General features: G+C 37.9%; 1 long non-coding RNA gene across 1 annotated transcript in view; it reads right to left on the bottom strand.

Moving 5' to 3' along the window:
- The window catches only part of LOC308622068, a 192,402-nt gene extending 173,703 nt beyond the window's left edge, over window positions 1-18,699 (bottom strand). Inside the window, exon 1 of the long non-coding RNA XR_014016556.1 lies at window positions 18,642-18,699. This is a non-coding gene — a long non-coding RNA (uncharacterized lncRNA). The remainder of the gene's footprint in view (window positions 1-18,641) is intronic.
- Window positions 18,700-27,524: the final 8,825 nt, after the last annotated feature.

The following is a 27,524-nucleotide window of genomic DNA, read 5'->3' as shown; positions in this document are numbered from 1 at the left end:
CTCTGCCATTCAGTGAGATTCCTAATATATACCTTCTTCACTTTATTCTCCATGAAATTTATTTCACAGACCACTTCTCTTCAGTCTTAGTTGCCAGTTTCTTTTCCTCTATTCTTTCCTGATTATTGTCCTTCTCCCATTCTTCATCCTTGGCCCTGTTCTCTCTCCACCTCCCTCAGAGATCTTCCAATCCCATTGTCTTATGTAGTGTCTACATGCCGATGATACCCAATTTGTATTCCCCATCCAGACCTCTCCCTGACTCCAGACTCACCCTTAACTAAGTAGTTAGTATTCACAGTAGTAGTTTAGAGGTATCTAAACCATAACATGTTCAAATCAAAACTGTATATTCCCACCGCAACCCCCCCACCCAAGTCTGCTTTTTCACTCTCTTCCTCATTGCAGCCACGAGCATTCATTCACTAGCTAAAGCTTCACCTGTACACAGATGAAGGTTGTGCACTGCACAAATCTAGATGGCTCCATTATTTCAAATCTTTCTCTCGCCTAAACTTCCCCCATATCTAATCCATCAGAAAGCTCTGTTGGGTTCACTCTCAAAATATATCTAAGTCCCATTCCTGCTGTTCACTTCTGCAAACATCATACTCTGAGATACCATCTCCTTCATGGACAGTAGAAATTGACTCACAACTGGTCCCCTTGTGTCTACTCTTGCAACAATCCAGTTTCTGCTCTACACAGCCATCAGAGAGCTCTTTAAACCACACGTCAGATTCTGTCACTTCCTCTGCAGTAGTCGTCCACTGCCTCACATCACATTTAGAATAAGAGCCTCACTCCTTACCGGGGGATCCCTTGGACTATGCAACTTGGCCTCTGCTACTCTCCAGCCTTACCTCCTACTTTATTCCTCCTCACACTCTCCCCTTCAGTCACACTGGCCTCCTTGAGGTTTTCACAACACTCCAAGCTCTTCTCTTCTTTGAAAACTTTACACCCAATATTCCCTCTCTGTGGAACAGTTTCATCATATCTTCGCACAGCCTGTCCCTACATATCTTCAGATCTCTGCTCAAATATCACCTACTTGGAAACACCCACCCTGATATCCATTCTAAAGTAGCCTTTCCAGGCTTCCCTGGTGGCACAGTGGTTAAGAATCCGCCTGCTCACGCAGGGGACACAGGCTCGAGCCCTGGTCCGGGAAGATCCCACATGCCGGGGAGCAACTAAGCCGATGTGCCACAACTACTGAGCCTGCGCTCTAGAGCCCGTGAGCCACAACTACTGAGCCTGCTGTGCTCTAGAGCCCGTGAGCCACAACTACTGAGCTCGGGCACCACAACTACTGAAGCCCGTGTGCCTACAGCCCGTGCTCCGCAACAAGAGAAGACACTGCCATGAGAAGCCCGCACACTATAACATAGAGTAGCCCCGGCTCGCCACAACTAGAGAAAGCCTGCATGCAGCAACGAAGACCCAACGCAGCCAAAAATAAAAAAATAAAAATAAATTCTAAAAAACTGTTTAAAAAAACAGCTTTTCCATTTCCTATGCTCTCTCCCCTTTAATTTCTTGGCAACAGTTACCACAGTCTGAAAGTATATCCATGTATATGTTTGTTTAACTATTGCGTTGCTGTCTCTCCTACTGTAACTTAAGCACAGGCAATTTGTCTCATGTGTCACTGGATTTCCAGTGCTCAGAACAGAGCCACACATCTAGTGGATGCTCCATGCAGTGCTATTGTATTCATGAACAAATTAATAAGTCACACACATCTGCAAGAGAAGGAGACCAAAAGTAAAATGTGCCCTCATGGCCAAGAATGTTCCTGTTATTATCAAAGTACTATAGGAATTACTCAGTATTAGCATTCCCTTACAGGCTAAAAATATTAATGTTTTGGTTTAATATTAATGTTTCACAGTTTTAAAATTTTCTTAATATGCATTCACACTGACATTTTAGGCAGATTTTCTCAGACCAGCTTTTGAAGCACTAAAGAACTGTTATGCTGAAAATTTACTGTTTTTTAATGCTTTGGGCCACACATTTATTTAATTACTGTTATTAAATATCTGCTTTTGTGAAGGTTCCCTGATGAGAAGTCTTGGTTCTTGCCCTCTGACAACTCAATCCAAATTTGGAAAAACAATATATGAATGTCAGTCACAGCTGGAGAAAAACTGAACAAACTTGATACAGATCCTGTGTCTGAACGCTCTGGAAAGAAACTACTATGCATACCCGAATATTCTGGATAATAAAAACAGATAATGTACCCAGCATCTTCTCAGGACTGTCAGTAGCAACAATCCTGATAATTTTTTAATTTTATACTTTTAGAGTGATTTCAATATTTCGAAGTTTCTCTTGTCTCACGGTAACCCGATTCTGTGAAGTAAGCAGGCTTGTTTTTAAACATCATTCATTAGAAGTGGCAACAAGAAGTTAAATAACCTGTTTCGGGTCTTAGAATTAATAGAAGAGTAGTAACAAGGCTCCTGTGCAATTTGTAATCATGCAGAATTATCTGACCCAAGTTGCATAGATAAATGGCAGAGGGCCATGTGATGGCCATTGTATCTGTGGACCGAAGGGCCTGTATCGATGTCGAGAACACACTCCATCACTGACACTACGTGCATTATGGTCTACCTTTTTAGGAGTAATACGTATTATTTTCTTCTGTGTAATCTTCCTCCTGATAAGTGTCTTTGACCTCTTGAAGGCTTGATAGAAGTACAGGAGGGGGCTTGCCTGGTGGCGCAGTGGTTGAGAGTCCACCTGCCGATGCAGGGGACACAGGTTCGTGCCCCGGTCCGGGAGGATCCCGCATGCCACGGAGCGGCTGGGCCCGTGAGCCATGGCCGCTGAGCCTGCACGTCCGGAGCCCGTGCTCCGCAACGGGAGAGGCCACAGCAGTGAGAGGCCCGCGTACCGAAAAAAAAAAAAAAAAAAAAAAAAAAGTACGTGAGGAAATGGAAAAGATTCTGAATGTGAAAAGATGACTAAATATTTACTGTGTATTTTGATCCAGTTGCTCTTCCGCAGCCTTAGGACGCCCCACAGAGGGAAGTGGTGCTCTGGAAGGATGTGCTCTGTCTCTAGTCCCAGCAGCCACAGCAACAAAGCACACATTGTGTGTGCCTCTATTTGGCGTGTGACATACTTTCCTCATTCTAAATTTAGTGGTTACATTTTTGCTAAAATGAACGTGAAGTTTGTGAAGGGATATGAGGCATGCTGAGGCTCTTTAAAAGCAATCGTTGTGCCCCCAATTCATTGCAGCCTTCTTTACAAAGGTAAAGACATGGTGGCAGCCTAAGCGTTCATCAGTGGATGAATAGATAGAGAACACATAATATATATATGAGTATTATCCAGCATTATAAAAAAGAAGGAAATCTTGCTATTTGCGACAAATGAGTGGACCTTAAGGGCATCGTGGTAAGTGAAATAAATCAGACAGAGAAAAACAAATACCGTACGATCTTACATGTACGTAGAATCTAAACAAAAACAAAGTGAGCTTACAGACATAAAGAACAGATTCTTTGGTTGCCAGAAGCAGGCGGTGGCAGTAGGCGGTGGGCAAAGTGGGTGAAGGAGGTCAAAAGGTAAAAACTCCCATTTATAAAATAAATAAGACATGAGGATGTAACATACAGCATGGTGACTATAGTTAATAATACTGTATTATGTATTTAAAAGTTGCTGAGAATAAGAACCTACTATATAGCACAGGGAACTCTATTCAATACTCTGTAATGACCTATATGGGAATAGAATCTGAAAAAAGAGTGTATATATATTAACTGACTCACTTTGCTGTACAGCAGAAACGCAACACTGTAAATCAACTACACTCCAATAAAAAAGAATTAATTAAAAAAAAACATTGCTGAGAGAGTAGACCTTGAAAGTGCTCATTCCAAGAAAAAAACATTGTAACTGTGTGTGGTGATGGCTGTTAACTATACCTTTTGTGGTGATCATTTTGCAATACATACAAATATCAAATCATTATGTTTTATACCCAAAACTAATATAGTGTTATATGTCAATTACATCTCAATTTCAAAAAAAAAATTTAAAAATCATTGTAGAGTGCCATGAATCAGCAAAGAAATCAAGAAACACATGCATCTTAGCCTAGGCCTCCACTGGCTTGAAGATAGTATTCATGTATAGTAGAGACTTGGTAACTCTCTGCCTGAAGAAAAGAAGTCTGGAAGACCAAGACTGGAAATGTAGAAGAGGGAATGTTTCACATTGTGCACTTTTAGAGTCAGAGCTAGAACTGATGAGTGGAAGGTACTGGGAGACAGGTTTAGTTTAATATGTGGAATAATTTTCTAAAAAATATTATTGTTTAATGCCAATAGTTCTTCCAGGTGTGTTTATACATTATTAACTCTATGTCTCTGTATGTCTCAATGAATTTAATCTTTATAGAAATCTACTTTCCACATCACAGATCTGAAGTACAGGGATGTGATGAAATGTACTTAGCTTCCCAGTAAGGAGACAGTAGAAATGGTATTTCAACACACAATCTGGCTCTATAGGCTATAGGCTTAACCACGAGGATGTGATGCTTCTCTGATGCTTTGAACTGTAATGGGATTCCCTGTTAGCAAGTGATTTTCGTTTTTTTAATTGTTGAACTTGTATAAATAAAAAAATAACTATCCCCTATCTGGTACATAGCAGAGGAGATTTCTGTCTTAGTTAGAAGTTGTACTAGATCATCGATGTCTCTTTTAACTCTTAGTTCTATAATCAAACAATCTGGATTTTATGGGTTTTCTTCATCTATTGATCTATGGATATTATTGTACTGCTATTCACTTGAGTTTGCCTATAGTATAAACGATGATGCAACAAATCAAGTTTAAACTGCTGCTGGGATCCACATTTATAAAGAATACAGACTGATTCCATAACATGGAAAATGATATGGCAGCTCCAGTCTTTACAATGGCTCTAGTCTATCCAAGTTGTCATGTATAATCAGAGAAACACCATTAGGGAAACCTAAAATCATATTTATAACTAAATTACTTTGTATAACGGAGTCTGGTACCGTCAAACGCAATTTGACCAACAATGGAGCGATTTAAAAAGTGTAAGTGGAATAGATTTGCCAATTAGATACAGCACTTAATAAATGTGGATAACTGATCCTGAGGAACCAATAAGTATCTGGAGAACTCAATAATCACTTTAAAAAGTAATCAAGCCATGTAATTTCATCTGAGTTATCATATCATGAAGAAAATTGTCTGAATCAAGAGAAAGAATATAGAGATTTCAATTTGTCTTTGATATTACTTAATTAAGTTGGTTACCATGTTGCTATAAATATTGTACCATTTTCTATAGCCTGTTGATTAACATCATTTTGAAATGTAATCCAGGATTAGGTAAGAGATATATGAATAATTTATAGCTTTTTCTTTTAATATAATGCAATTTAAGAAAATAACTGCAAATAAGATGGGGAAGTTAAACTTCTTTGCTGTTCTATATTAGGAGTATGGGAGGAGATGATGTGAGTTTGCATGGTCTTTTGTTAGTAACCTTCATCATTACTCGAGAAATCCATCCATAATCCCAACCACAATGACGTTCCTTCTGTAAGGAACGCTACACCAGTGCAAACTAATTAAAACTAAAACTGTCTATGAAAGTAGGAATTTATGGCGAATATTTAACAAAGTGTCAAGCAGTGCTAGTAATAAGTCTTGGGACTAATTCTAGAGTGAAGGGGGGCCACACTTTCAATCCAAATGATTCACAAAGTTCATATAGAATTCAACTTACGAAAACTCATTGATTTTTTGTATTCCTTCACATTTATCTTCTCTAAACTCAGAATTACCTCACAATTCCCCCCCACCCCAGCCCCAGCCGCCAGGGCAAATATTTGTATGTTACTACAACCTTTGAGAGAACTGAATATGAAAATAGGGGTCCTGAAAGAATCCATAGGGACTCATCAGAAAATCATTAAGAGATCCTGTGTGCCAGTGTTTATCTTGAAATCATATCTACTCAAGATTTCTTAAGAGTCCTTAAATATCAACGTGAAAACAGAAAAATCAGTTTACAGCCAATAATATAATAGTTATTGTCTGTTTTTTGATCTTTTAACAAGTAGCATTTTGCAATATGCAAAAGATACAAAGTGGTTTTATAAAAGCTGAAAACAGGCAAAGTTAGGTACATAAACATTGGGAAAAATAAATTATCATACACATATATGACCATATCTTCCCAAATCTGCAGCTATTAGTTTTTAGGATTTTTTTTTTTTTCTGAAGTGCATGCTGTGGAACACTAGTCCTTGGAGATGCTACAGTATAAAAGAAATTTTGTGTTAAAATATGTTCGGAAAGGACAGCAACATATACGCCTCTCCTTTACATAAGTATGCATATTAAAGTTCAGAGGAAACCTGTCCAGAAGTGTTTATTACAGCATCTGCAAAATTTATTTGACCACAAACCACGCTCCTTTTTTCTTTCACATCTATTGTCATTCTGTAGAACAAGATTAAGAAGGTTTTTAGTTAAAATAATCATTTTCATCAGTTGTTACTACTTTAATTATATTTTGATAAGTAAGCAGTTTTATTCCAAGGTGGCGTGTTATATTGGAGAATTGGAAAATTTCAAATTTAGCTTCTAGAAATGATGTTAGGCTAGGTTATTTGAAGAATTCCTCCTTCAAAAACTAACTAAAAACCCTGCATAAAATATTTTTATATGCATAGAAGAGACATAAGGGGACACCAAACTTGCCTCTGACCTATATTTACATATCTCCTAAATTGAGTTTGATAGCTTTGGGGGACAAGTGGGAGAAAGCTTAAAGCCCAGGTCTGGCAGTATTTGGGGAGCCTTAGAGGAAACACACCTTCCTTAGGGAGTGGTGGGAGAGTTTTCCCTGAATTCAGTCCTGTTGACTCTTGAACAATGTGAGGATTAGGGACTCAGATCCTTGGAGCAGTTGAAAATCCACCTACGACTTGACAATCCTCCCACAGTACTCGTGGTTCTGCATCCAAGGGTTCAACCAACAACAGATCATGTAGTACCACAGTACATATTTATTGGAAAAACTCCATGTATAAGTGGACCCAAGCAGTTCAAACCCATATTGTTCAAGGGTCAACTGCACAAGAGAAGGGGACCTCATGGGTCAATTCCAGGACCTCAGTTTGTGTCCCTGAAAGCTTAGAGGGTGAAGGGGACTGACAGCCAACTTAGGTCTCTGAAATCTGGTGGACTGAAGCTATCCCTGATGAGCTGCTCTAAAAAGAGAGCACAGTTAGTACAGCATTTTGTGCAGGATCCCAGTTTATCAGGGTCTTGATGCCTGTGTATTTACCAAGATCCATACCTGAGACTCGTGTGAAAGAAAGAACATGACTGCCTGCAAGAATGGGGTGACCAACATAAAGATGATGGACCAGCTTGTTCCTAGGAGCTGAGAAAGAGATACCAGTGTTAAGTCAGAGGAAAGACATTTATGTACTTGTGTCAAGGGAAGACAAGTGAGACATCCCAACATGGGGGTGGAATGTGTCTATAAAAGCGGACAAAATATCCCTTGAGAGAAAGGTCACCTTCAAATTTCTTTGAAGCCCAGAGAGCGCTAATACCAAACAGCTCATGACAGCATCAGTGACTCTTGCTCATTTTGATATCAACCCTGGAAGAACTAGAGTCTGCCTAGTGCATGAGGGAGGAAAAATCGAGGCACTAGGCTAGGACCTGTAGAAGCAGACACTCCCTCTCCCACCACTAATACAGGCAGCCTGCCCAAAGCAGACTCGAGCTGATGGAGGGATGAAGCCTTAACCTTATATGGACCTGGATGTTTAGACTATTTTAAATCTTGAATTGAGACTGTTTTGTGGCTTGAAATGACTTGAGAACTGTTCATTTCCTAGGAGGAAGCAGAGAATCATAATTATTACTCTTATTTTCATCCAAGGGGCTGGGGGAGAATTACCTACTGTGATAGTTAATTTTATGTGTCAACTTGGCTAGGCTATGGTGCCCAGTTTGGTCAAACACCAGTCTGGATGTTGCTGTGAAGGTTTTTTTTTTTTTTTTTTTTTTGCGGTACGCGGGCCTCTCACTGTTGTGGCCTCTCCCGTTGCGGAGCACAGGCTCCGGACGAGCAGGCTCAGCGGCCATAGCTCACGGGCCCAGCCGCTCTGCAGCATGTGGGATCTTCCCGGACCGGGGCACGAACCTGTGTCCCCTGCATCGGCAGGCAGACTCTCAACCACTGCGCCACCAGGGAAGCCCTGTGAAGGTATTTTTTGATGGGACTAACATTGACATCAGTGGACTTTGAGTAAAGCAGACTCTCCTTCATCATGTGGGTGGGCCTCATCCAATCAGTTAAAGGCCTTAAGAGCAAAGACAGGTTATCTGAAGAAGGAATTTGGCTCCAATGTTACAACACAGAAATCCTGCCTGTATTTAGAGCCTGTCTGGCCTGTCTAAAGGATTTCAGACTGAGTCTTATCTGAATTCCAGCCTGCTGGCTTGCTCTCTGGATCTTGGACTTGCCAGCCTGCACAATCATGTGAGTCAGTGCCTTAAAATAAATCCACCTCCCCACCTTCCCCTCCTCCTCCAACTCTTCCTTCTCTCTATATATATTCTTTTCCCTTTTTTTCATTCACATACAGAAGGGGTTTAAATGGACAGTGGGAGGAAAAAAAATTAGGTTGCTTTATGATCATACTCTTCATCTTTCTAAATATTTCCATTTTAATATCTTTTTACCCAAATAAGTGCTTTTGACTATGTGAGTACATTTGGAATCTAGGGGCCATTAGTTTTTGTCTGAAATTACATGTTTGTTACTCCCCCTGGTTCCCTGTTCTCCCTCTGAAATGAGTTCTGGTCACCAATTCTGCTTGTGTTCTAGCACTCACACATTTACTGACTCATTCGGAGGTCACCTGACACCTGATCCTTTGGAGCTGCCTGGCTCTGAGTTCAGTCTATGTTGGCTCAGGGGAAATACTCTCAGTTGCCTACTATTTAGATTCTTGGTTTTAGGTAGGTAGGTAGGTAGGTAGGGGTGTGTGTGTGTGTGTGTGTGTGTGTGTGTGTGTGTGTGTGTGTGTGTGTGTGTGTGTGTGTGTGTGTGTGTGTGTGTGTGTGTGTGTGTGTGTGTGTGTGTGTGTGTGTGTGTGTGTGTGTGTGTGTGTGTGTGTGTGTGTGTGTGTGTGTGTGTGTGTGTGTGTGTGTGTGTGTGTGTGTGTGTGTGTGTGTGTGTGTGTGTCTCCAACAGGGGTGATATGAAGCAGAACTTTGGTAAAATACACATTCCAACAGGGATCATTCTGTAGGCTTACACACGCCAACTTTTTTACAGCCTGGTTGCCAAAAGAATAATGAAGCATGCAAACCTCAGATACATTCAAAGGCAACTGCATATTAAACTAGGTTAAGTATTCTGTGATTTGAAGTTATTACAGCCTAAGGTCTTTGCTCCCCATAATTTTAGGAAAGAGAGAGAAGTTAGAGGGTAATTTTACAAACACTTGAGCTTCTGTTGTAGATCGAACATAATTTCCATTCTGGTTTCTGCCTCTGACTCTTGGTCTCTGGCAGGGAATTGTCTACTGTTCTTCCCGCACAGTGCCTAGTGCAATGCAACGTTCAAGTTAGTGTAAGTAACAGCTTTCTGATTGGCAGTTCATTATCACGATGGATATTCTCAGATGGGAAGAATTATATACTCCTAGAGCCAAAGGAAACCTTAAAAGACCACAGAGTTTAGTCTCTCTGACTTTCGAATTACAAGGCTCTCCAGATGGCAGCTCTTTACTTATTTCATAAAACATCTGCACAAGTGGAGTCTCATTCCTGTTCCTTGGTGGCTTATTCCAGTGTGACATTCTTTTATTATTCAACAGACAATGTATTTACACCTACAGTTCTGGGCTCTGTGAAATAACATGATGATCAAAACAGAATCTCTGATCTCACGAAGTTACGGAGTAGTGAAACACTAGAGAATCAAGTGAAAAGGAGCCTTTGAGATCATTCCATTTTCTCCGACTCCTTCATTTCATAGGTCAGGAAACTTGACTCAGAGAAGTTCAATATTTGCTCAAGATCTAAAAAGGGGAATTTCTAGTTTCAATTGTTCTTTGTAGTATATGAAAATGCATTAATTTTCTACATGGGCATTGTTCCTGTGACCTTACATAATTCATTATTTCTAATAGTTTTTTGGTGTGTAGATTCATTAGAATTTATATGATAACATCATATGCAAATAAAGATAGTTTTACCTATTCCTTCCCAATCTAAATACCTTTTATTTTCTCCCCCTTGCCATATTGCCCTGGCTAGAGCCTCCAGTACAATGTTGAATAGAAGTGGCAAGGATAGACATCTTGTCTTACTCCTAATCTTAAGGGCAAAGTCTTCAAAAATTTTCAGTTCTAGTAAGTATTTTTTCATTCTTTTTGTATTATATTTCCATGTTTATTGCATCTTACATGTTCTCTGCTAAGTATCTCATTTCATTAACTCTGAGATGAACTTTTATCTCACATTTTAAAATTTCAAAAATTAAAATGTTTCTCATAATTGTTGGCATCTGACAATTAGTTGGCAATTTTTATTAATTGCACAATAAATAATGGTATGATACAAAATGATTGTGTCTTAGATTAAATGAAATATGATCTTTCATTCTCTGATGTTTTTCCTGAAATAAATGACAAATAGGAATTATAGTGGATTAAAAAACGAGAAGAAGGTTGCTAGGCTTCTTTTTAGACCTCCAAATAAAAATTTTAAACATTTAACAAAAAAATGTCAAAGTCTTCAGTCTTTCACCCTAGTCTTCAGTGTTAGCTGTAGGTTTTGGGGGTAGATATCCTTTATCAGATTGAGGTAACTCTTTTTTTTTTTTAATTTTATTTATTTATTTATTTTTGGCTGTGTTGGGTCTTCGTTTATGTGCATGGGCTTTCTCTAGTGCGGCAAGCGGAGGCCACTCTTCATCGCAGCGCACGGGCCTCTCACTATCGTGGCATCTCTTGTTGCAAAGCACAGCCTCCAGACGCGCAGGTTCAGTAGTTGTGGCTCATGGGCCTAGCTGCTCCGCGGCATGTGGGATCTTCCCAGACCGGGGCTCGAACCCATGTCCCCTGCATTAGCAGGCAGATTCTCAACCACTGCGCCACCAGGGAGGTCCGAGGTAATTCTCTTATACTCCTAGTTTCCTCAGGTTTCTATAATGTTTGCACGTTAGATTTTATCAAATTCATTTTCTGCATCTATAATTCTCCTTTTTTTGTTGTTGTTAACATGGCCACATAACACTTATTTTTTTGAATGTTAAACTAACTTTGCACTCCTGAGATAAACCCACTTGGTCCTCATGTGATGATTTTTATATACTAGAATTTTTTGAAAGTTTAATATCTAGCATCTCCGGGGGTACGACTGATTGACCCAGTTCTATCTCAGGTATTCTGATAGCATTTTCTGCTGATGTCCTCGGTTCTTCTGATAACTGGGCACCCCTTGGCTCTTGCTGACTGCAGACCCTTCTGAGTCTCTATAATGTTGATCATATTGCCTATGGTACAGGCAGCCTGTTTCTTTTTTTCTTCTTTGTTATTCTTTATTTTAGATATTTAAAACATTACACATAGAAAACCTATATTCCCACAACTCAGAATCATCAACTATTAATTTTGTCATATTTATTTCAAGCATTTCAAAAAATTTTATTGGACTATAGTTGATTTACAATGTTTTGTTAGTTTCAGGTGTACAGCAAAGTGATTCAGTTATACACATGGATATAGTCATTCTTTTTCAGATTCTTTACCCATATAGGTTATTACAGAATACTGAGTAGAGTTTCCTGCGTAGGCAGCCTGTTTCTTGACTTCAGTGTGAATATCTGCCAGCCTCTCAACTCAGATTTCACACCAAAGGAAACCAATTATCCAGAACCAGAAGACTTTCTTCTTACTTATAAATTTAACAGTGCAAGTTCTCTTTTTATATACTCCTTCATCGATTCTATACAATCCCATAACCAGAGAAGACATCTCCTGTTAAGGGTTTGATACTTACCTTTCCAGACTTTTGTCAATTTTTAAACATATCTATCTAGCCATTTATCCATCTATCCATCCGTCTTTCTATTTATAGTTGCATATATTTGAAGTTATGCTTTGAAATCAGAAATGAGATAGAAAATATGCTGTTTAGCAAATTGCTTATTTGTATACTTATTTTTTGTGTAAAATATGCTTAGATTACCTTTCCAAGTGAACTCATAATTTGTTGTTTGTTTTTAGTCTCTCCAATACATCCACTGCCTAGCAATAATTGCCTGGGTACCTCAATATTTATTTAGCCCATGTTTTTACTTGTATCAATAGTTTGTCCCTTTTTATTGTCAAGCATTATTTCATTCTACGAATGTACAACAAATGGCTTATCCATTCAGCAGTTGATAGACATTTGGGTTCTTTGCATGATTTGGCTAATATGAATAAAGTTGAAATGAACATTCACATATGTCTTTTTTTGGTGGACATATATTTATGTTTCACTTAGGTAATTGCCTTGGCAAATAATTACTCAGCTGTAGAGTAAGTGTATATTAACTTTATAATTAATTGTTAAGCATTTCACCAAAGTAATTATACTATCGTATACAAGTAATCCATGAGAGTTCTTGTTACTCTACATTTTCATCAGTACTTGGTATTGTCAATCTCTTAAATTTTAGCCATTTTAGTGGGTGTGGAGTATGTTACTGTGACTTTATTGATACATTCCTCTGATGACTCACTGTTTTAGGGCCATAGACTGAATGTATACTGTTTAGAATTTTATCTGAGAGAATTATTGGACACCTTTGGTTTCTTTTTTCTTTTTTTTCAAAAAAGATTTTCATTTGCTTCTGTCAGTTAGCTTGGGGCCCTAATGACTTCAACCACTTTAAATTTCCACTTGACGCCTCTCAGATGAAACAGGTAGTGTGAATTTAAGCCATAAAATGATGTGAGCAAATAAAACATCTCAGGGAAGATGTATTTCTTTTTCCATTAGTACCAATGTCAACTCAGGCAAGTTTTCTTGCCATCTCTTTCTGTGAGGTAATTTGATTTCTTGATCCCAAGAGATCCATTTAGATTTTCAGCTTTATACAGAGGCCTATTGCATTCCCCACCTTTCACAAGTCTTAGGCACCAAATGCCCTCTTCAGTATCTTGTTTGACCATCAAAACAGAAGCTCAGGGTAACTACTATTTAACAGTTTCCCTTGGAGCAAAAGCTATGTTCAATACTACCAAATTCTATTTTCAGTCTTTTTTTTTTTTTTTTTGTGGTACGTGGGCCTCTCACTGTTGTGGCCTCTCCCATTGCGGAGCACAGGCTCCGGACGCGCAGGCTCAGCGGCCATGGCTCACGGGCCCAGCCGCTCCGCGGCATGTGGGATCCTCCCAGACCGGGGCACAAACCCGCATCCCCTGCATCAGCAGGTAGACTCTCAACCACTGCGCCACCAGAGAAGCTCTTTCAGTCTTTTTTGAAGTCTTTCTTCTGATCATTTTTTAAAAACCAGGTTATTCATTTAAAAGCAAATTTTTAGAAAAAATGTTTTAAACAAGATAGTCAATCTGATCTACCATATTGCCATAAATAGAAATCTTTTCCCAGTTATTAAAGTATATATTGATATCCCTCACTATAATTTGAAGTATTTCTTCAATATATAATTTCTGTACATTAAATGCTGATTTTTTGTCAGTGCACTTCAACTACTTTTTTGCTTTAATAATGAATACTTTTCTTTATTATATATATTTTATATGTAGGAAACCTATTGGCATTTTTGGAAATTAGTGATTATCTTGATGTTATATGTAAAGAACTGTATAATCTTAAAATATTCTTATTTTCTCACTCACCCTTTCAAGCATTTACACTTCTCATTTCTTTGTATCATCTAATCACTTTGGATAGAATTTCCAGAATATTGTGATGACTTTAGTGGGAATGACTCCACTACTGTATCATAAGGCATGATGCTACTATTACCATTTACTTCTACTTTGAACGTTTAAAATTATGGTAGGCTGTTAACATTTGATAAACACAGTTTTGGCTTCAATTGAGGTACTCAGTATTTTATTTTATCCTTTGAACTAGTAATAGTGCTTTCTTGTATTTGCTTGTATTGAAACGTCCTACTATTAAAACAATTTGGACAAGGACTCTTTTTATACATGTCCTACTTTTATAGTCTCATAAATTTTCATAAGCATTTATAAAATTATATAATTGTCCTTTCTACTATTATTACTTTAATGTTAGACTATTTTTATCATAATAATTAAAAATATTTCTTCTATCTCTACCAAATTTTACTATCACATAATTCAGCTATGGAATTAGTATCCCCTGAAGGTCTAAAAATTTTAATGTAAACTTTTCTGAACCCAACATTATGGCAAGAGGCACAGGGAGTGGGCACGTTTCTTCCATGGTTGCTGCTCCGCTAATGTTTTCAAATTTATCTCACTTGTCAAAAATACAAGCTTTGTTGTACCTACATGAGATGATGTAATCATTTCATGATGTATGTAAGTCAAATCATGTTGTACACCTTAAACTTATACATGTGCTGTATGTCAATTATATCCCAATAAAACTGGAAATAAATGAATAAAATAAAATAAAAAATACAAGCTTTCCATTTGGGTGTAAAATGAATCTGTTAGAATGACTAATTTCTTTTTCTCAAATAGACCTCTACTAGGAAATCCAAGACAAAATATTTTAAACCTTTCTCTTAAGGAAGTAAATTTATACCACACCTATCGTGGAGAGTTACAAATAAAATGAACTGACAGATACCAAGGTAATCATTACAGTATTAGTGTGAACATTACAACAGGGGTGATGTATTAGTTCCCAAGGGCTGCCGTAACAAATCACTACAAAATTAGTGGCTTGAAAAAAAAAAAAAACAGGCTTCCCTGGTGGCACAGTGGTTGAGAGTCTGCCTGCCAATGCAGGGGACACGGGTTCGTGCCCCGGTCTGGGAAGATCCCACATGCCGTGGAGCAGCTGGGCCCGTGAGCCATGGCCGCTGAGCCTGTGCGTCCAGAGCCTGTGCTCCGCAATGGGAGAGGCCACAACAGTGAGAGGCCCGCGTACCACAAAAAAAAAAAAAAAAAAAAACCACACAATAATTCTCTCACAATCCTGGAGCTCAGAAGTCCAAAATTAAGGTATTGACAAGGTTGTGCTCCCTCTGAAAGCTGTAGGAGAAAAACCTTCCCTGTTCCTACAGTTTCTTGTTAAGGACACTTGTCATTGAATTTAGGGCCCAGGCAGATAAGCCAGGATGATCTCGCCTCAGAATCTTCAATTTCACTGCACCTGTAAAGACCCTTTTTCCAACTAAGGTCACATAGACAGGTTCTGGGTGTCACAATGAGAACACGTCTTTCAGGGGGACTCCATTTAACCCTACACTACAGGTGATAACATTAAATTTCCTACAATCATCATTTTTTTAAAAAATATAATTTATTCTAACAAGAAGGAAAAGGATTACAGTAATGACAGCCCCTCAGTTAAGGATCACATACTAAAGTCATGGCAATAAATTACTTTAGGTTAAAGAGCAGAATAACAAGGTCTTGCTCTTATAATAAACTAAGCTATACAAGAACTCAATCTTTTATTGCCAAGATACGGACTATGTAGAAATATAACTTAAGTGGAATGTTCCCTTTTCTTTTTCAAACACACATTCATTTTTCTCTGTGATTACTGTTGATTTTATGTGTTTATTATATTTATAATAAAAAATAAAGACTATCCTAGACTTCATATTCTATGAAGCAACTGGGTTAGCTATTACTTTTCCTTCCTAAGGTTTTTTACTGAATAAAATTGTGACTTCTGTCCTATGGTTTCAATTAATATTTTAATCAAGCTTGAGCAAAATTTTAAGGTTTTACATTTTCTATTTCCCTATAAGATCATTTTTGGTAATTTAAATTCTACTAGACAGCTCCTCTATTTGATCCACACATTCAAGCTTACTTGTAAAAAAAAAAAAAAAAAAAAAAAGAACAAAGTAGTAATCTGTGATTCCTTTATTTTCCTCTGTATTTGTGGATATTTTCCCATTATCATTTCTATGGTGAGGTATCTGTGTTGTTTTTTTTCTTTTTTCTTTTTTGCTTTGAATCACTTAGCCAATAATTCATCTAATTCATTACTTTTCACAAACAACCAGTTTGTTAATTGATGTTATTACTGTCTTTTTCTTAACTATTTATTCCTGATTTTGCTTTAATTAGTCTTATTCTCTGAGTTTATTTGGTTTTTCATTCTAATTAAATTAAATTTAAATAGCTCTGCGTGGCTAGTGGCTACTATTGTTGCCAGTGCAGCTTAGATGAAAGCAACACTGCTGAGCCATTGATGACTTGAGTTTGGGGGCCTCCAGGGAGTAAGGGCATGATAAGCAAATCCATGGTGTTGGAAGGAATGATGATGGTTATTCTGTTGTGTATCCGTAGTGACTAGAAGGTGGCAGGAAGTTTCTGGTGTTTTGTAATTTTTGTTTCTTGATAGGTATACTGTTACATGAATGTTTACTTTGTGAAAACTCAATCAGCTGTGCCTAATAAATTATTCACTTTTCAATAAAAATTATATTTAAATAGAAAGAATATACCATGACTAAGTGGAAATATTTTTCGGCATGCAAGAGTAGTTCAGTGTTAGTAATACACTGTCTGATTTTGATACCTGGCATTTGACAAACTGCAACACCCATCTTTGACAAAAACATATAGTAAATAGTAAATGATGGATCCTTTCTTAATATGTACCTCATTTTGAAAGCCAACTAATAGGGAAATAGTAAAGACAGTCTCACTAAATGACAAGTCAAATTTACCCGTTATCTGCACTACTATGTAATAATGCAGTGAAGATATTAGCTAATGTAATTAGACAAAATAAAATATTTGGAAATTTGAATTGCAATAGAAGAGTAAAAAACCTCTATTATGACTGAATATCTGGAAAAGTCCTAAGAGTCAAAGGAAAACCACTGCAAATAAGTGAATATAGTAAAATGGCAATATATTAAAGTAGCATTGAAAAATTGGAAACTTCATATATGTAAATAAAAGTTTGAAGATACAAAGGAAGAGAAAATTCCATTAAAATGGAAAAAGATAAAATAAATAATTTAAGCATAAATATACAAAAGTAGACTCAAACAAACTGTATGACCAACTAAAATCCAAAGTCTTACCATATGCTGTGTTGTGAGAATAGGAAAACAGGCACTCATACATTTCAACAGCTATGGAGTAGAATTTGGCAACATTTAGTAAAATTTCACATGCATTTACCCTTTCACCCAGCAATCATACCTCTAGAAAACCATCCCCAAAGAACTGGTAAATGTATTAAATGACCTATGTGTATAGGTCACCATCTTTTCATAATCCCCCAAAGAGTCTTATTTTCTAACAAAACTAGAATTCTTTCTTGGAGTCAGATCCCTTCTGCGAGTTCATACTAAGCATATTACCTCAATTTGGTATCAGAGGTCCTTAAACAATTTCACCAACTGAAATGAGCCCATATAATACCAGTCCATAAGGTGTAGATTGCTCTGTTCAGGTCCAGATATAGATCCATAATAGTACCTGCAGGAGCTTTTTAACTTGTTTTTTTATGAAACAACAAAAAGGATTTATTAGAAATGACTGATAATTCATAATGGAAATAAAATTAAATTACCTTAATACGCAAAAACTGTAGATGTTCAATGTTCTTATACTAATTTTAATTTTCTTATCCTTAAGGAAACAGTAGCAACTTTTAGCTTACAGAGTTCTCTGCTCCTGTGTGCTCTATAATCCTCATCTTTTTTTTTTTTTTTCATTTTAACATCTGCTGATTTACTTCTTTGTGTACCATGCTGTCCTTATGCTAGGCTGCTGTTACTTGGACACTAATTCTTTGTGTCAGAGCCCTATATGACTATTTCAAATAGTCTCTGTGTGTGACTGCTCAGTTTACTTAAAATATCCAGAGTATTTCTACAAAGGTTTGCCATCTCCAATGCTCTGCAAAATGCCTGCTGCTAATAATGCAAGAAGTTGTTAAATTATCTTTCAGCTGATGCACCAGCACACGATAGACTGAGAATTCTCCAGTAAGGTACTCAACGAAAGTGAGTCAAGAAATCCAGAGAATGAGTTTCACATCTCTTAAAACCTATCACCCACTCTTAGAGGATAAAAACACTGGAGAGCGATATGGAAGGGAAAGATTTGAGAAGAGGTTTCTTGGGTGTAGGGTGGTCAGAATTAGCAAGTGAAAATACAGGTTACTCAGTTACCTTTGAATTTCAGATAAACAACATATAACTTTTTCATATAAGTATGTCTGAAATACTACTAAAAAAGTATTTGTTGTTTATCTGAAATTCAAATGTAACTGGGCATCCTGTATCTTATCTGGCAATTCCACTTGGGAGAGAGCACACCCTGTGCTTTAAGTTCTGCCACCTACCCACCCAAAGGGAAGGGAGGTGCCACCTACCATATTTCAAGTTTAAAAAGCAGAGCTTCTGCAGGGCCAAGGAAAACTTGTTAGAAGAATGGCAGACGGAATGGACTGGTTGACAAGTGCCCAGGAAATCTAGGGGTCCAGAGAAACCAGAAAGCTGCTTTGGCAGCAAAGCAGTACTTGTTTCGAAATCTGTCTCCATTCCCAGAACTTATCAAGCTAAAGGACAACAGAGTATTTCTGTGAACTTGATGTGGGCCAAATGGGGGAGAAACTAAGACCAGAGTGGTTTTGATTTTTATCCAAGGGATTCATTTGGGAGGTCAATGGGAATCCAACAGAGAAGTCTTAGAGGGGCTGGGCCAAGGAGGACCAAGACCAAAGGGAAAGAAAGCACTGCCAAGTGACTGAAAGCCCCAGTCAGACAGGGGTCACACAGGTGCCCCCAACAAATCGAGAAAAGCACCCACAGGACAAAGAGGACAAAACAAATATGTATATACTTTGTTCTTTGTTTCTTTTTTAAATTGTTGGTGTTATTTTTTTATTGTGGTAAAATATATGTAACAAAATTTATCATTTTAACCATTTTAAAATGTACAGGTCAGCGATATAAATACATTCATATTGCTGTGCAACCATCACCGCCACCATCCATCTCCAGAGCTCTTTCCATCTTGCAAAGCTGAAACTCTATACCCATTAAATAATAACTCCCCATTTCTCTTTTCCTCCAATTCCTGGAAACCACTGTTCCTTTCTTTTCAACGTGTAATACTTCACAAATCTGCACGCCATGCTTGTGTGGGGCCCATGCTAACCTGCTCCGTGCTGCTCCAATTTCAGTATTATGTGCTGCCCAAGTGAGAACTGTTGTTTTCAACTTCTTCTTTTTATCTTTTGACCCCCTCCCCCCACATCTCTCACCCCCAACCTCACCTGGGGGCAACCACCAATCTGTTCTCTGTATATGTAAGCTTGGTATTTATTTTGTTTTGTTTTTTAATTTAAGAGAGGTCATATGGTGTTGGTTTTTCTCTGTCTGACTTGTTTCACTTAGCGTAATGCCCTCGAGGTCCATCCATGTGCTCTCAAATGGCAACATTTTACTCTTTTTATGGCTGAATAATATTCCTGTATATGTGTGTATATGTGTGTGTGTGTGTGTGTGTGTGTGTGTGTGTATACCACCTCTTCTTTATCCATTCATCCACTGATGGACACTTACATTGCTTCCATGTCTTGGCGATTATAAATAATGCTGCAGTGAACATAGGGATGCCTATGTTTTTTTGAATTAGTGTCTTCATTTTCTTTGGATAAATACATAGTAGTGGAATTGATGGATCATGTCGTAGTTCTATTTTTAATTTGGGGGGAACTGCCATACTGTTTTCCATCGTGGCTGTGTCAATTTAGATTCCCACCAACAGTGCAGGAGGGTTACCTTTTCTCCACATCCTTGCTAATACTTGCTATTTACTGTCTTTTTGATGCCATTCATTGTGATTTTGATTTGCATTTCCCTGATGATTAGTGATGCTAAGCATCTTTTCATGTACCTGTTGGCCATCTGTATGTCTTCTTGGTGTGTGTGGGGGAGGTGTCTATTCAGGTCCTGTGCCCATTTTTTAATGGGGTTGCTGCATTTTTTGATATTGAGCTGTATGAGTTCTTTGATACTTTGGATATTAACCACTTCTCAGATATATCATTTGCAAATTACTGAATTGTGACTGTGTCTAATACTTCTACTATTAAAGAGTGATCAGAAAAGGCATGAGGCTTTCCAGAGTCTTCCAGTTGCACAGGTTAAGTCTTACCCAACTGCATAAACTGTCGATGGAACATTACAGTCAATAAAAGTATTTTGATTATACACTATGAGTTGTGTTTGCTCAAAATACCAGTTATTACTGTTACTGTTCTTAATCTATAATTAGCTTTTGTTAATGTTTTCCTGACTATGCAGCTTTGTTCTTTCATCAGAGTGCCCACTGTTTTGCATTATGTGGTACTCCAAGATGATGTAGTGGGGAGAATTTATCCAACTCTGTTTTTGAAGGGGAGGTTAGAAAACTTCCTGATTTGTCTTTGAGCCTAAAATTGTTCTACTTTCTTCCCACTTACTTCTGACAAAGACTTATTCCTTGAACGAGCCAGGCTCCTCTGAGCCCACTCCTCCACTAGGCCTCAACTTGGCCTTGAACAAACACTTAAATAAACACAAACACTTGAACAAATACTAAGTTAATTTCTAACAGCTCGTGACTGTATCCCTAGGATGATCCTAGCCCTCCTTGAAATGCCTACCTGAGAAAACTCAAGGCTACTAAACTAATTTACTTTTTGTTCCAGACAACACCTGAAGATAGGGTTCCTGTCTCCTAGTCTCTGTGGTGGGTGGAAGCCCAACTCCAATAAGCACCAGGTAGCAAACCCAGATGGGCTTCTCATGGACCAACCCCTCCCGGCATTTTGTAATTTTTCACTTCTAAACTTCACTGACTGCACGCCCACCCCCTTACTACCTCATCTTCCCTTTAAAATGCTCGGTCACAGGACTTCCCTGGTGGTCCAGTAGTAAAGAATCTGCCTTACAAGAAAGGGGACGTGTGTTCGATCCCTGGTTGGGGAACTAAGATCCCACATGCCGCAGGGCAACTAAGCCCACACACCACAACTACTGAGCTTGTGCGCCACAACTAGAGAGAAGCCCGCATGCCTCAACGAAGATCCCGTGGACGGCAACTAAGACCACGATGGAGCCAAAAATAATAAATAAAATAAATAAATAAATAATAAATCTTTTAAAAAATGCTCAGTCACCTCTGTACAAATCAAAGTTGAATTTTGTTCCTGCTGGATCCTTTTTCCTACTGCAAAACTATGTTACTGATTAAAATCTGTCCTTACCACTATAACTAGTGTCCAGCTTTGCTTATCTTTGACACTATCCAACACCAAAAAATATTTTTTCTATTTCCAACAGAACAGAATAGAATTTTACAGTTTGACACAGCCTGTTCCAAACAAGTGTGATTGAAAAACTCTTCTGGAGAAATGTTACTAAATTTTACAGAGAAAAAAAAAATCCCTTGTAAAAAAGTTTGTTTAACTATTAAGTAAGATCTAAACCTTGTTTTTAAATTGAGAAATTTCTCAGGGGATTTTAATGTTCTAATGGACTTTGTGAATCAAATTTCCAAAGGGAAGAATTAAAATGCAGCATTTTCTTAACATATTTGACCATGGAACCCTTTGTTTTTAGAGCACCAATCCCAGGACATTCCAGAACTAATGTTCCAAGAAAAATATTTTTTTGAAAATCCTGGCTTAAGCATTTCAAACCCACCATCTACTACATCTAATTACACTTACATTTTATTTCTGTGACCTATGGAAACATCAGATGACGGCCAGTTTTTCTCAAAGTGTAGACTTTTTACCATCTTATCAGAACCATCTCAGTAAATTTGTTAAAAATGCAAATTACTGGACCATGTCCCAGACTTGCTGAATTGGTATACCTTGCAACTCTAATGGGAGGTGGGACCTGGAATCAGAATTTTGATACTGTCCAAAGTTGGATTCTTACCTACACTAAAGCCCAAGAACTCAGATGAGGAATCTTACCTGTGGCTGCCCTTTCAGGATCCATTGCTGAAATCATTCCCCAAAGTTTGCAGGTTTTTTTGGAGTCTACATTTTCCTTTCCAAGCAATAAGCTGAAGGAAGAAGCAGAAAGCTACTTAGGCTCTTTCTACAGAGAAAGAAAAAAATGAACAGAAAAAATTCAGTGATTAACTTTTCCCACTCAGCAGGTGCTAACTTTCTATTGTGCTCTTAAAGAGGTAGCATTCCTTCCTCCCAAGTTATATTTCCAGAGGTGTTTGCTGGCTGTGTGTTACTTGAAAATTAAAGTGATTCTCTCCAGCCACTTCTCAAAAATTTGTAACAATTACAAACGGACTCTGTAAGCTGTCCTAGTAAAAAGTTATTTCTAAAATAATATTTGTAAAAAAAAAAACTCATTTGATCATGCTTTTGAAATCTAGACTTAAATTTATTTTATTCAATTTCTCCAGATTGAGAGAAAGAGCAATCGAACCATTTTAATTTTTAAAATCTAGAGTAAATATTCTAATTCCTTCAATCTTTTCAAGTTAAGATGGAGGTGTTCCTCTTTTAATACCTCTTCCTCTTCTTCCTCTTCTCCTTCTTCTCTACCTCCTCTTTCTCCTTCCCCTTCCTCTTTCATTTCTTCTCCTTCTTCTTTTTTGAAGCTTCTCAAGTTTAATTTTCTGTTCAAAACAGAAAATGAGGTATGTATTGTTGACTATGCATATTGTAATGAGGCCTGCTTAAATGTCCTTTGAAATCTTTTATTTCTATACTTTGCAAAATGTTCTCCTCATTAGGGATGTAGACTATTCAAGAAAATGACTCTTGAGGCTCTAGAACAGAGGCACTTAGGGGCTGAGGCTGAATGAACAATCAATTTGAGGAGAATGGTTTTATGTGTAGCTCTGGGACTTATAATAACTGTTAAAAGAAGAAGGATTTCCTTGGTGGTGCAGTGGTTAAGAATCCACCTGCCAATGCAAGGGACACAGGTTTGAGCCCTGGTCCAGGAAGATCCCACATGCCGCGGAGCAACTAAGTCCGTGTGCCACGACTACTGAAGCCTGTGTGCCTACAGCCCATGCTCCAGAACAAGAGAAGCCAATGCAATAAGAAGCCCGCTCACTGCAATGAAGAGTAGCCCCCGCTCGCCGCAACTAGAGGAAGCCCGCATGCAGCAACAAAAACCCAATGCAGCCCCCCCAAATTAATTAATTTAAAATAAAAAAATAAAGAAGAAGAAAAAATGAAGATCAGTAGAGAAGTGCCATCTTCTTTAAGAAAAGAAAAAGAAAAAGCTAAGCATGGAATATAATTCAGCGGTTCTCAAACTCCAGTGTGCATCAAAATCCCCTGAAAAGCTTGATAACACAGATTGCTGGGGCCGCCCCCAAGGTTTTCAGCAGTTCTGGGGTGGGGCCTGAGGACTGTTAGTTCTAATACGTTTCCAGGTAATGCTGTTGGTCCAGAGACCATATACTCTACTTCCAAACACACACATGCTTTCTATCTCTTCTAATTTACCTGGAAGGAAAGAACATCTTTAAGTGAAAGAAGATAAAACCCAAGGGGAAGCATGTAATTAGCATCTTGAAAAAGTTGGCAGTCACACACATAATTTCTAGGAGGTATTATTTATGGTGGTTCATTAAGTTCCAAGTAGCTGGTCCCAATGTAGGACACAGTCTACCAGGATGCATTTATTTAAAATTATAAGTGGGATGCTATAACAAAGTAATAGTTAAGGATTGGTGAGGAAAATAACAGAGGTTATTTAAAAGTTGCTCTAAAATATGATTTTAAATGAATTGGTAACATGTTCTTAATCTTAAATAATTGTTTATATTAATAAGGAATGGAAAATACATGTTAGAAGACCTGTGGAATGTTGAATAAAAATACTTACCTGAATTTTATTTCATGTCTTGCAGGACAGTCTCAGGATTAATTTTTTGGAGGATATATCCTACAAATTTTATGACCTATAACTCTAAGCCCCAAATTACTAAGCAATAATAAACATCAACAAACTATTCAAAAATGTTTTATTACAAGATAATCTAAATTTCTTCTAAAATCTTTCCAAAAATTCAATGTAAAGTGATAAAGCCCCTCTTATTCCCCTCAACCCAAATGTTATGTTCTTTCCCAATGATAACTACTGTAGCAGTTTTCTGTAAGAAAGGACTTATCTTACTGACTTCCTCAGTTTGTGGCCAATATAGCACCCTTTTCTTTTCATCTAGTATGTAGGTCTAAGCATTTGAATTATTCATCTTTGAATCTGAAAAATTTATCTAGGACTTTCCAACTAAAAGAGTTAAATTCTGAACAGTACAGTATAATGAAAGCGCCTTCAGGATAATTTAAATACATCATTAGCTGGCTAATATGACAAGAAATTCCAATCAACCTTTATCAGTTGCATCTCTCTTCAATGACCCTTCAACCCACTTTCTTTTAAACTACTTTGAGCTGCAGAACTACTTTGCAAATTCTCCTGAGGAATGTAAATGACTTGCATTTTCAGTCACCCCCTGACAATTTTCATTCACTATTTAACAGGTAATTATCTGACCATCCAGAGTTACATATAACTCTCCAGGAGAATGGAGTGTCCTTTGAGTTCAGTGAAGAGGTGAGAGTCCATATGCCAATAATAGCCACAATTTTAGTCCCGTAACTTCTCTTTTCTCCTTCAAGTCACTTCACCCAACTTTTTCTCCTGATCTTCTGAGTGTGACAAATCTATTAATAACACATCTCCCAAGAAATGGTAAATCATAAATTGTTTAAGAAATGTATTAAATACTGTGTATCTCAATGTTATTACTTAATAAAATTATATATGCTGCACCTTATAACAGTAGAATAAATTTCTTACGCTCTGTAGGATAGCATATTCAGGGTATAAATTACTTTCTAGAAATTTAAGTCAATTAACCAAACATTTACTATGCACCTTTACTTTTCCAGCTCTGTTTTAGAAGCAAGCACCCTACAGAGGTAATAAGATGGAGATTTTAAATTCATTCAGTTAAAAAGGAAAATGAGAATATTAATAGCACAATGGTGACAAGATTATAATTGTCATGATGATAGTCTAACAGAGGTTTGGACAATGTACATGGGAGAATAGAGGAGGGGGTACCAGAAAGAAACAATTTCTGAATAGCTTCCTTGTGTTCGATTTAGCTATTGTCAGCCACCACTAAATCTATACATTTTGGCTTATTCTTTCAATTGAAAGTTTTTCGGATGTTGGAATAAGAATGAAAGAAGAAAAACATGTCAAGTAATCCTAACTTAATTCATCTTCAGTTATATACAGTTATATACATACAGATATATAATCTCTTGAATCCTCAAAAGAGTTCTATAGAATATGTATCATTTCTCTCAACTCCTGCACTTTCTCTATGCCCTCACTTGTCCTATTTTTTCTTCTCTGATTTATTTAAGTGATAAGGACTATAACCTTGCTCTTGTATCCCTATGATACATACATACCTGTAAACCTATAATAGGAAAGAATCTGGGAACCTAGGGAGAGATTAGTAGATGACAGAGTAATAAGGATATACAAGAACAGAAATTATGTGGAAGGAAGGCTGCTCATTTCTGTTCTTTGTGGTTGTACTTCCAGGAGTCATCTCTTTCTCCCTTCTTTCTTAGCCCATGAATCAGTCACTCAGTCAATGCTAATCTCCTCTTTTTCTGGTGTATATACACATAAACACACACCCCCACCATCACCCCCACCATCACTTCAACACCACCTATAGACCCCCTCCATAGATTGAACCACTACACCTATTTAAAACTGTTAAGAAATGTTTTCTTCAAAATTTGAGTTCTAAAACTGGAATGCAGGGACTTCCCTGGTGGTCCAGTGGTTAAGACTTCGCCTTCCAACACAGGGGATGTGGGTTCAATCCCTGATCAGGGAGCTAAGACCCCACGTGCCTTTCGGCCAAAAAACCAAAACATAAAACAGAAGCAATATTGTAATAAATTCAATAAAGACTTTAAAAATAGTCCACATCAGGGCTTCCCTGGTTGCGCAGTGGTTGGGAGTCCACCTGCCGATGCGGGGGACATGGGTTCGTGCCCCGGTCTGGGAAGATCCCACATGCCGCGGAGCGGCTGGGCCCATGAGCCATGGCCGCTGAGCCTGTGCGTCCGGAGCCTGTGCCACAACAGTGGGAGGCCCACATACGGAAAAAAAAAAAAAAAAAAATAGTCCACATCAAAAAAAAATCTTAAAAAAGAAATAAAATTGGAATGTAATTACAAATCTTCCTCAATTTACAATAGGACTATATCCTGATAAACCAATTGTTAAGTTGAAAATATCATAAATCAAAAATGCATTTAAGGGACTTCCCTGGTGGCGCAGTGGTTAAGAATCTGCCTGCCAATGCAGGGGACACGGGTTTGAGCCCCGGTCTGGGAAGATCCCACATGCTGTGGAGCAACTAAGCCCGTCTGCCACAACTACTGAGCCTGCGCTCTAGAGCCCACGAGCCACAACTACTGAACCCACATGCCACAACTACTGAAGCCCGTGTGCCTAGCTCCCGTGCTCCGAAACAAGAGAAGCCACCACAATGAGAAGCCCACACAGCGCAACAAAGAGTAGCCCCCGCTCGCCACAACTAGAGAAAGCCCACGCACAGCAACGAAGACCCAATGTAGCCAAAAATAAAAATAAATAAGATAAATAAATTTTTAAAAAATGCATTTAATACACCTACCCTACCAAACATGATAGTTTAGCCTCACCTATCTTAAACTTGCTTGGAACACTTATATTAGCCTACAGTTGGGCAAAATCAAGTAACACAAAGCCTATTTTATAACAAAGTGTTGAATATGTTATGAAATTTATTGAATACTGTACTGAAAGTGAGAAACAGGAAGGCTGTCTGGAAACAGAATGGTCATAAGTGTATGGGTTGTTTACCCTCCTGATCTTGCGGCTGACTGAGAGCTGCAACCTCAGCATCAGGTCAGAGTATCATACCACATACCCCTGGCCCAGAAAATATTAAAATTCAAAATCTGCAGTATGATTTCTACTGAATGCATATTGCTTTTGTACCATCATAAAGCAGAAAAATCTTAAGTTGAACCATCATAAATTGGAGACCATCTATCTATCTGTATTTGGTCTAAGAAATACAGAGACTCTTTTATGTGAGCATGGAATAAAAATAGTTGAAACTGAATGGAATTTTATAATTTCCCCTTAATCTACACAAACATAACAGAGATGTCTAACTTTTTAAA

Source organism: Mesoplodon bidens (assembly GCF_964165515.1).
Source record: "Mesoplodon bidens genome assembly, chromosome: 8".
Lineage (NCBI taxonomy): Eukaryota > Metazoa > Chordata > Mammalia > Artiodactyla > Ziphiidae > Mesoplodon > Mesoplodon bidens.
Note: the sequence above shows the minus strand (reverse complement) of the source record. Positions and strands in the feature narration are given on the sequence as shown.